Below are 11,896 nucleotides of genomic sequence, written 5' to 3' on the forward strand. Positions count from 1 at the left end.
TTTAAATGTCAGTAGAATTAGTAGTAATATCCCTCTTTTATTTCTCATATTGATGATTTGTGTCTTTTCTCTCGCTCTCTCTTTGGTTAGTATGGCTAGAGGTTTATCAATTTGCATCTTTTCAAAGTACTATCTTTGCTTCTATCCCACCCCCACCCCCCCTTTTCAGTTTCATTTAGCTATTTATTTATTTGCTATTTAGGCTTAATTTTTTATTCTGTATTTTCATCAGGTTGAAGTTCAGATAACTGATTTTAGATCTTATTTTCTAATATGTATACATAAAGCTATGAATTGATCTCTAAGCACAAATGTTGATGTTGTCTTTTGATTTTAATTTATTTAAATATTAATAATTTCTCTTCAGACTTCTTTCACCCATGGTTTAGCAAAAATGTGCTGTTTTATTTCTATGTATTTCAGATTTGCCGGCAAATTTATGTTATTGATTTCTCTTTTAGTTCCATTATTATCCAAAAAATAATTTATATGGTTTTATTTCCTTAAGTTTTTCACGGTGTGTTTCATGGTCCAGAGTTTTGGTCTATCTTGGTGTGAATGTTCAATGTGAGCTTGAGAACAATGTGTATTTTGTTCTAGAAATATGAGCATTTCATGAATATAAATTAGATCAAATTGATTGTTTCTGTTCAAGTCAGCTATAGTATTACTGCTTTTCTGCCTGCTTGATATATCAGTTACTGAGAGAAGGGTGTTGAAGTATCCAACTGTAATAGTGGATTTGTCTATTTTTCCTTTTGGTTCTATAGCATTTTTGAGGCTCTGTTGTTAGGTACTTACATGGTTAGTACTTAAATGTCTTTTGGGTGATTAATCTTCCTATCATTACATAATGTGTCTATCCCTAACATTTTTCTTCATTTTCAAGCCTGTTTTATCCGAAATTATTATAGGTATTCCAGCTTCCTTTAAATTAGTGTTAGCATAGTATGCCTCCTTACTCTATCTGAATTTTATCATTTAAAGTACACATAATCCAGGTAGGTCTTGCTTTATTTTTTCCACTCTGATAATCTCTTTTAATTGGTTAATTTAGGCCATTCATATTTAATTAGATTACTGATGTAGTTAATATCTACCATCTGTGTGGCTGCTTTATTTTTATTATGTTAATTATTTCTAAAAAATTATTTTTGCCTTTTTTATCCTGCCTTCTCTGGTTGCAATTGAGCATTTTATATAATTTCATTTTCTGTCTTCTCTTAGTATATGAATGATTACTTTTAAGTTTTTTTCTTGGTGTTTGCTGTGGATTTTGCAGTATATATTTTTAACTAATGTAGGTTTTCCTTTAAATAACATCATACCACATCATGTGAATAGTCGTGAAGGTAGTTTGTGCAATGAATTGTGAATTCCTCCTCCCCGTGCTTTATGACACTGCTGTCATTAATTTCACTTATTTGTGTGCTGTAATTACCCAGTAATTCATTGTTATTGTTATTAGTTTTAACTGTTACCTTTACGTTAAGAAAGGGAAAATAAAATATTTTATTTTACATTTATTCTTTGATTCTTTTCCTTCCTTTATATGGGCCTTAAATTATTGTCTATTTTATTTTCCTTTTCTCTGAAGTACTCTGTTTAACATTTCTTATGCAACAGGCATTCTGGTGATGAATTTCTCATTTTTCTTTGAGAAAGCCATTCTCTTTCAATTTGAAGATTAACTTTTTGGATATTGAATTCTAGATTGATATTTTTTCTTATACCACCTTCAATGTTTCATTTATCTCCTCTTGCTTGAATGGTTCCTTGTGAGATTTCTACTGTAATTCTTTTTGTTGATCCTCTATAAGTCCTTTTTTTGGTCCTCTTCCTGCTTTCTTTCAGTATTTTCTTATTGTTTTTGGTTTTCTGCAATTGGAATATGATATGACTAAGTACAGTTTTCATTGGCATTCTTTTACGCTTAGTGTTTTCTGAGCTTCCTGAATCTGTCATAGAATGTCTCAATGCTTTTCAAATTATCAGTAATTTTTTCTCCAAAAAGGATTCTCCTTTATCTCTTTCTTGCCCTTCTGGTATTTCAGTTATATATAAGTTAAACTATTTGAAATCGTCTCTTGAGTTTTGAATGTCCTTTTCTTTTTACTTTCATCCATTTTCTTTGTCTAAGTTTCCATTGACCTATCTTCATGCTCACTAACTCTTTCTTCTGCCTTATCCAGTATAATGATGAGACCATGAAAGGCATTCTTTACTTCTGTTAGAACACTGGTTTTGATTTGTTGAATTTCCTCTTGATTCTTTCTTATAGTTCTCATTTCTCAAATTGCACCACCTGTCTAGACTTTTATGTTTTCTGCCTTTTACTTTTGACCTTTTAATATATTTATCATAGTTAAAATTCCCTGCCTGATTTTCTCAACATGTGTGTCCTATTTGATTCTAGTTATTTGTGTCATGTGTTTATGCTTGCTTTGTAATTTTTTGTTGATAACCATATGTTCTGTATTGTGTATATAAACTGAGGTAAATAGGCTCTTAAAGTGGGATTTCATGTTAATCTGACTAAGACATGGGCTGTTTTTAATGTTTGTTGTAGCAGGTCCCAGGTGTTTCAAATTCTAGTTTTCTTGCATTTATCAAAATTTTTATTTGTTTTATTTTAAGGTTATTATGTCTCCAGTGAAATTTCTTATGTGTTCATGTATTTTGGTCCACCTCTTGGTAAATCTATTAATGTGTTTATAATACTGATGTTAAAGTTCTTTTCTGCTAATTTCAATATATGGTTCATCTGTGATTATGTTTCTACTCAGTATTTTATATTGATTTTTGGTCACATTTTCCTTCTTTTTATGTCTCATTATTCTAATTGTATGCCAGACATCATTTAAAAATAAATGATAGAGATGGAAGTATCTAATATTTACTTCCAGATAAAGGATTTCTGTTTCTCTCTGAGGCTGCTAGGTTAAAGGGCTAATTCCTTTGATCTAATCTAATACCGAGCAGAGTCTGGGATGGGTTCCAACTTTAATAAGCTGCTGTTCATTACTGATTATACATGTTTCGGAGGCATTTTCAGGATTCCCACATTAGCAGGGCTTGGGATATAAACAGCAGGAAGATTGTGGTTCTGTCTGCTGTACCGTCCACCTGCCGCTCTGCTGGCTGCTGAAGGGCTCTTTGCTCTTTAACTTTGCTCATGAATTTCTCAGCCTTGGGAGATTTCTCTCCCTTCTTATCTTTCTTAGTGTTTGATATGCCACCGTGCATTTGGTCATGGCCCCTTGGGAAATAATTTGTAATCACGTATAGATTTTTTGAATCTGGAACTCCTTAAATTTCATATATAACATGCTGACCCATGCATTGCCATTAAAAGTTTCTCATATCAGCGTGTTCCCTATATACAATGTAAAAAATTTCCTTGAAAGGGATTATACATTTATGGAATTTAGTTCATTTATACTTTTTAACGTCATCACTCTAATGGTATAATAAAAAACAAACACTGATTTTTTTTCTATCTTATTCAGTGTTTCCTTATTATTATAATATGAGAAAAGGTCTCTCAATCTTCTGCATCCTAACCCCAAATGGAAACCACCTTGTTCTGGTTTTATTTTTTTTCTCCTTTAATAAGTTGAATATTTGAAAATTCAGTTTTCAGTATTTGAAAATTTGATAAAGACAGTCATTTTTCTTTTGCCTGGTGATTAGGAATGACTAAAACATTAAACAAATTAGTATAATATTGTTGTTGTTTGTATTTTACATTTAAAATTAAGAGACAACTGATATACCTATTATTTTGAAGAATGTAAGCAAAGGATTGAGTCAGAAGCACCAACCATTCTGCCTACAAGGTTGAATAACATCCTAGAGACACTGTTTACTGTTAATAATGTAAATGAGTTGTACAGAGGATTGGGCATATTCAGGAAATATATTTAATTGTAATTAATTCATTTTTAAATGTCAGCATCTAGTTGTAGGGCTCACTGAAGCCCAGTATAGTAGCAAGAAGCAACCTTAGTATTTAGATTAAGTCTCTTTTATAAACATCTATAAAACAAGGTTAAAAAAAGATATAAGTGTCTCTTGACAGTATTATGGAAGTTTGAGTGATATTTTAAAGGTACAGGATGAAGATTTGGTGCCAAAATTCTGTACCTCTTACTGCCTCCCATTTTAGTTTCCTGCCAAACACCAGAAAAACCAGAGCCAAATAGAGAAGTCTCACTTTTTAATAGAGAAGAAAAGTGCAGTCTCAAATCAAGACTCTCTGGGGATCTCTACTACAGAACACACCTAAGCTGGGAGACATCCAAGGCTCTCTCCTCTTGTTTGGCCATTCGTGATTTATGAGGTTGAATGCCAACAGTAGAACTGACTTGACTTGGTGACACAGTCTGGTGTCTAGAGCAGAGAGAATGAATATTCAAGGCCCTATGGACTTACTGCCCATTTGTGCTGACTGTATGGGAGGCAAGACATACAGAAAATATAACTTGCATTTTCTTCCTTTTCCTCTCTTCCACCGCTCCTTTTCTTCTCTCCTCTCTTCCTTCCCACTCCATCTCTTCTTCCCTTCCCTTCCTCTATATTTTTTCCTCTATTTTTTTTTTCCCTCTATTTTTCTTGCCCCTTTTCCTCCCTCCCTTCCCCTCTCCCTCTGCAAACTTCAAGGTGTATATTAACCTTTCAGTGGTCCAGCAAGTGATTAGATTCTACCTGGTAATATTACCAATGTTTTTTGGAGATATCCCTGGATACACCTATGATAAGCTTTAATCCTTTTTCATGATGGATACTCTGCATCAGAATATTGAGGATGGTTTCTTTATCTAGGGAAAGAAGTCACATACTATGTCTGGGGGTAGTATGTGAGAAGGCAGGAAAAAATCTCAGTGTTACAGGAGATTTTTAAGCTGCTGTGGATTATGTTCAATTGATGCCCTGAGAGGCTTAAGGGGACTGAGACTTTCTAATACATTTTTGTCTTTTTTTTTTTTTTAGTTCTTAAGGCTAATTAGTTATGAAACATGTTTTGGAAATCATTCCAATACAGCATTTTTTAATATGTTCATATGGATTTTTATCCCATGCTTCATATTGTCAGATTTGCATTTCAAGACTGTATGTTTAAAAAAAAAAAAAAAAAGACTGTATGTTTGTGTTAAGTCCTTTATCTCCTGCACCTCTGATGTTGCCGCAGCAGCTGCCTTCTAACCATACTCTGGTCTCTATGACAGCTGATGGAGAAGAAGGACAGTCCTCAAACAGAGTTCTGTTTAGTTACAGTTCTTGAGTGTGGGACTGAAGACTCTCTTCTCTCATTTGTTTTCATCCAGTCATTTCATATATCCAGTGGGAGGAGGAAAGAGGGAAGGGCCAAGATAGGGGTCTGAGATGGAGAGGCACAAACTAGTATTTATAAAATAAATAAGTTACATATTGTATAGCATAGGGGATATAGCAAATATTTTATAATAACTATAAGTGAAATGTAGCTTTTAAAAATTGTGAATCACTATGTTGTTCACCTGAAACATGTATAATATTGTACATCAACTATACTTCAATTAAAAAAACAAAAACAAAACCTCACTGCCATAAGGGGAGTTGGAAGAGCAAATGAAGATACTTTAATTAAATTATTTTAGTCTTGAGATGAATCAAATATTAATGATAATAATAAAATAATTATTGATAAATGTATACTTTATTATTGAACTGTATTACCTGTCAACTTATTTGGCATTTTTCTGATTCATCCCTTATATTCATCCTTTACTTTAACTGTCTAGTTTTTCATTTCCTTGGAGCTCTGCTAGAGTCCAACTTGAGAGTTGGTTTAAAAAAAAAAAACACAAACATTCATTGATCAACTTAGAGTCATTATTGACTTACAGATAAATGAAACAAGGAGTAATATCATTTGTTTTGGAATGTAAACAAAATTCCTATTTTACCCAAAGAGAAGAATTTGAAATTTTATAATATCCTTAATTAGCCTCATGGAAGAATTGTCTTCTGACTGGCTCACTATATAGATGAGAAAACTAAAGCTCTGAGAGGTTAAATGACTTCTTCAAAATCACATGATTACAAGCAGAAAACTAGTACAATCCTTGTTTAAGCCTCAACACACTGCAGTTTGCACCATGTAATACTGCATTGATCTTCCCTGCATGTATACGACCAGAAATGTTGAGGACAATATAAAGAATCATGTGTATTAATGGACAACAGATATGAAATAGAAGACTTGGAGTCTATACTCATTAAGGCAGGATCACGACTGTATTCTCCAAGTAGAATGTTCACCATTGTTAAACAGACTAAGTGAAGAACTCTTCACCTCACTTCTCCGCCCGATCTATGATTTTTGTCACACCGTGTCATGATTTACAAGCTAATGCTTACATCCACTCTGGAAAATGACCAAATGCTCTGTTAAACTGAACAGAAACATTATACAGCCAAAAGTCTCCAAAGAAATATTGTCAATATTTACATATAAAACATATTATGGCAAACACACATCTGGGCTGAAATGTGGCTAAATTTACGAAGCAACTTTGAAAAACCCTGCCACAATAATTAACACACTGGCAAATGTGAGAACATATTGATTTCAAGGAAAATGAGCTGATTAACTGACTGCTTTAAACTGTGATTTATTCCTGCTACCTGTAAATGCCCTATTTGCTGTGATTTTTTTGTTTCTTTGTTTCCAGTTGGTAGGAAACTCATTATCAGTGAAAAGAGAACTGATGTTAACTTCTTTTATCCACCGTGGTGTCTTTACTATTTGAGTATGGCAAACTGTGATGATAATAGTAACAATAGTTATATTAAAATATTAGTTATGTAGTTTACATTTGGTAACACAAAATGTCTATAACTAATTTTGGTCAAGTGACTTATATTCAAGCTGTCTTTTTCCTGTATGATTTCATTTTCATTCTACAGTATAAGTACCATTATCTTTATTTCAGGGCATTATACAAATTCAGGAGTAGTTTGTACAAGATCAAAAGACGTTTATGTAGAGAGCTGGATTTTGAGCACAGGTCTGTGTCACTGAATCTAAAGTCAATATTCTTTTAATACTATATTACTATGGTTCAGCTTCACAAGAACTTTGAGTTATAATTGGATGAGTTGCTATTATTTTCATATTGCATATGTATTAGTCATGGCCCTACAGAGAAACAGAACCAATGGGATGTATGTATATGTGTACATATCTATATGTGTGTATGTATGACTTTTGTGTCCATATACTCGGGAAAGAGGAAGGAAGGCAGAGAGAGAGAGAAGGATGGAGGGGATGATAGAGAAATAAAGATATTTTTAGTAAGTTAGTTACCATAATCATGGAGTCTGCTAAGTCAAAAGTCTGTAGGGCAAGGCAACAGCAGGCTGATGATTCAGATGAGAGTTGATATTACAATTTTGAGTCTGAAAGCTGGAAATTCAGGCAGGGTTTCTATGGTGCAGGCTGGTTGCACAGTTCCTTTTTTCTCTATCTTTGCTCTCGAGGCCATCAGCAAATTGGATGAGGCCTATATATCTTATGTGGGGGTGGGGGTGGGTAATCTTCTTTACTTAAAGTCAAAAATTGTAAATGTTAATAACATTTTAAAAGTACCTTTACATCAACCTCTAGAATAGTGTTTGTTTGACAGCTAGTCACTATCACTGAATCAAGTTGACACGTAAAATGAACCATCATAATATGAGAATCTCAAATCTCTGAGTAGGATTGTGTGGTAGCAGTCTCTATAGTGCTCTCCAATGATTCCTGCCTCTTGTTATTCATGACCTGGTGTAAAACTCTTCCTCTGAGTGTGGACTGGACCTATTCTAATACACAGAATAATGCAAAAGTGATAGGATGTCACCTCAGACATCAAGTTGCAAAGAGACTGTGATTTCCATTGTACATGTACATGTTTTTCTTTTGCCTGTTTACTCTTGAGGGAAATAGCTTCTGTGTTGTGGGTTGTCTCATAGAGAAGCTTTTGTGGTATGGAACTGATTTCTCCACTCAATAGCTATTGCAGACTTATACCTACCAAGGGGGCTTGGGCTTGCTCTAGTCAGGTGAGCAAGTTGTGAACAAGTTGACTGCAGTCTTATGAGAGACCGTGAGTCAGAGTGCTCATTTAAGTCACATCTGGATCTCTGAACCACAGAAAAGAAATGAGATAGTAAGTGTTTACTGTTTTAAATGTGGAAGCAGTTTGTCACATAGCCATAGATAATCAATACAAGAACCATCGTTGTGTTGTCTGTAATTTAAATTTGTGTCTGAGAGGAACTCCTTTTTCTTTCTACTGGAATTTTAGTGAGGATTTATTGCTGAATACAGTGATGCCATTGAGAGAGGATGAAGAAAGCCTAGTCTTCTTGGGTTTTAATCTGGAATTTCTAAGTCCAGGATACTTGATAGGTACTCAATGAGCACTTTTCAAAGAATAGGAACAATAACCATAAGAATTAGTATGAAAGTATCTGAGAATGCTAGTAAGAAACCTTTCTAAATACCTACTAATGCTTATTTCTGTTCATTTTTTCTGTTCCTGGTAAAGAAGTCTGAGTGATCCAAAATACAATCAGAAATCAAAACCAGTTCCTTATTAAAGTTCACCTTTCTCAACCTACTTAGTAAATTGTCCCATGCACATCATAAATTAATGGAATATTCAGTTAGATTATTTTTCACAGTCAAATGGTTTTCTCCAGGGGTGAACATGCCATTTGAGACTCAACCCTTGTCTCAGGTGTATGTTGAGCCCTTTTATATAAACCAACGTTTATAGAAAAAATATATACATGACTCTTGGGCTTGGTTTTGGTATCAGCTGATATGATTTCAGTGAACGAAACTGTAGCAGCAGATTTCAACAATGGTCCACAGAGGGAGCTACTGGATTTGGAAAATCAAATTGGGTTTAGGAGAACCCAGTTTAATTGCATTGTGTGGAAGTTATACAGAGTTTTAAAATGATCCAACTTCCAGATTATCTCTGGGTTCTTTTACAATGGGACACACCAACCTTTAAACTTGCCTCTGATAAAATCTGCAAGGAGGGCCACAGCTCAACAGTAAATGCCATTGGGATTTTTGAGCAAAAGCAGAGTTCTGTCAAAAACCTTTTTCTTTCTGTTGAAATAGTTGGATCAAGGATAGTTAATGACTACAGAAAGCCCATGACTTTTGACATCAACTCAGATGTGAAATTTAGATTTCACTAAAATTTGGTGTTGTAGCACACTAGTGTGTCCAGATCATTGTAAAGTATATCAAAAATACACTTGTACTTTTTTATGGTTAAATATTAACACCTGCACATGACTTATTTCTCTTAAATTATTTAGTTTAATATGTATTCCTATATTAATGGTACCTTTTGCTATACTTTATAAAAATGAGGAAATATGCTGAGTATTAGATCTGGGAATTGCATGGAACTTTAGCTACATGATGAATATGCAGCTTGTTAATATATAATTCATTTATTTGACAAATATTTTTAATAATACAATATATTAAACATTGTTCTAGATCCTGGAGATATAACAATGAATAAGACCTGCAAGGTCTTTGATCCTCATGGAACTTACTTTCTAAGAGAAGAAGGAATCTGATACTGGACAAATGAATGCATAAAATCATTTCAGTTCTTGCCTTGGTATTAGATTCCTGTTTCTGCTGTACTAAATTTTGTCACAAACTCTTGGCCCACAGCTCTATTCTCTGGACCTGGCAGTTTTGTCTTCTGGGCTGCTGGTTCTGCCCTCTAAGTAATCATTTTTCACAAAAGTTAGTAAATATTTGCACTTGAGTAGGTTCATCAGCGTGTTTTATGTTTGTAGAGAATCTAACAACCTTTTTCCATTTCATTCTTCTCTGTCCTTTTAGTCTAAGATGGCACTATTTCTGCTGGTAGAATACTCTCAAAAGCCTTGTAGGTCTCTCATGTATGGCTCAGGGATTTATTTCATTAGACAAGAGGCTCTTCCATAAGTATTTCCTGGATAGTCCTGTGTTTTTTCATAGCTTCTTATTAGATGCTGAGGAGATCCATGAGTCACATGCTTAATTTCTTTAAAGAGCTCTCTGTGTGATTGAATACTCTGGGCTTTGAGGATTTCAAACCACCAAACTACCAAAATATCCAAACACATCCTTGATTTTCTCCCCAGAGCATGTTTCCCTGGCAATGAATCTACTAATTTTGGCATCTTTTGAAATCTGAATAGGCTGAGAATTTTTCAGATCATCTGGAGATGGTTCCTTTTTGCTCAGCACTCTTTCTCTCAATTTATATCTCTGACTTCACATTTTACATTGGGTGGCAAGAAGAATCCAGGCTGCAACTTGCAGCTGCATCTTCACCAATTTGCTGTGAAACCTCATCAGCTAGATATCAAAGTGTGTTCCTTTTTTGGCCTGTTTTAGGATTCTGTAAGCTATTTAGCATCCTTTAATATGAGATCTAGTGTTGTCTGTCATCCACAGGTAAGAAGTCTGACAAATACAAAAATGGTGTGTTTTATTGTTTCTTGCTTTTACTTAAAGCTCATAAGTAAAGAAGCCAATATGAATTACTGTGCGATTCCACTTTCCCTTGTTTTCTAGATTCAGTACATTCTCCATGATATGGAATGTGGAGAGGCTAAATTAGGCACAAAGGTACAATTGCCAAACAATATTCAGTGGTAAAAAGCAGAAAATGGTCCTGTGGAACATACTCAGAGTACAAGTGGGAAGTGAATATTATCTCTGCAAGAGCCTTGAAATACTCTCCTCTCAATGATCTGAAACTCAGAACCAGCACATATGCTTGTAAGTTCTGCTTTCCACATAACTGTAGGAAATACTGAGGGTTTTTTTTTTTTGTTGTTTGTTTGTTTTTGTTTTTTTTTGCCAGTTGATAACAAGGATCCTTTTCCTCCAATTTCTAATAACATGTCCCTAATTTCCTTCTGGTCTCTGTCCCTAACTCTTTTGTTTCCCTTTTTGTCTTTTATATTTTGCCCTACCTCCTTTCAAAGAGAATGGGCTGCCTTTCTGGGTGCCTGATGTCCTCCACCAGTGTTCAGAAGTTGTTTTGTGGAAGTTGCTCAGCATTCAAATGATATTTTGATGAATTTGTCGGGGAGAAGGTGGTCTCCCCGTCCTATTCCTCCGCCATGTTTTCCTGGCTCCAAAATCACTGCAGATGGTGACTGTAGCCATGAAAATAAAAGATGCTTGCTCCTTGGAAGAAAAGCCATGACCAACCTAGATAGCATATTAAAAAGCAGAGACATTACTTTACCAACAAAGGTCCATCTAGTCAAAGCAATGGTTTTTCGAGTAGTCATGTATGGATGTGAGAGTTGGACTATAAAGAAAGCTGAGCACTAAAAAATTGATGCTTTTGAACTGTGGTGTTGGAGGAAACTCTTGAGAGTCCCTTGGACTGCAAGGAGATCCAACCAGTCCATCCAAAAGAAAATCAGCCCTGAATATTTATTGGAAGGACTGTTGCTGAAGCTGAAATTCCAGTACTTTGGCCACCTGATGTGAAGAACTGATTCATTTGAAAAGACCCTGATGCTGGGAAAGATTGAAGGCAGGAGGGGGAGGGGTTGACAGAGGATGAGATAGTTGGATGGCATCACCGACTCGATGGACATGAGTTTGAGTAAGCTCCAGGAGTTGGTGATGGACAGGTAAGCCTGGCGTGCTGCAGTCTGTAGGGCTGCAAAGAGTCGGACACGACTGAGTGACTGAACTGAACTGAATTTCCTTCTGAGTCCCTAGCAGTATCCTCTTTAGTGTTCATATTTCTATGAACAGTCTATTTATGACTATTCAGTTATTCTCTAAGGCTCAACAGGCTTTACATTCTAGCCTCAT

The sequence above is a fragment of the Muntiacus reevesi genome, chromosome 5, assembly GCF_963930625.1.
Source record: "Muntiacus reevesi chromosome 5, mMunRee1.1, whole genome shotgun sequence".
NCBI lineage: Eukaryota > Metazoa > Chordata > Mammalia > Artiodactyla > Cervidae > Muntiacus > Muntiacus reevesi.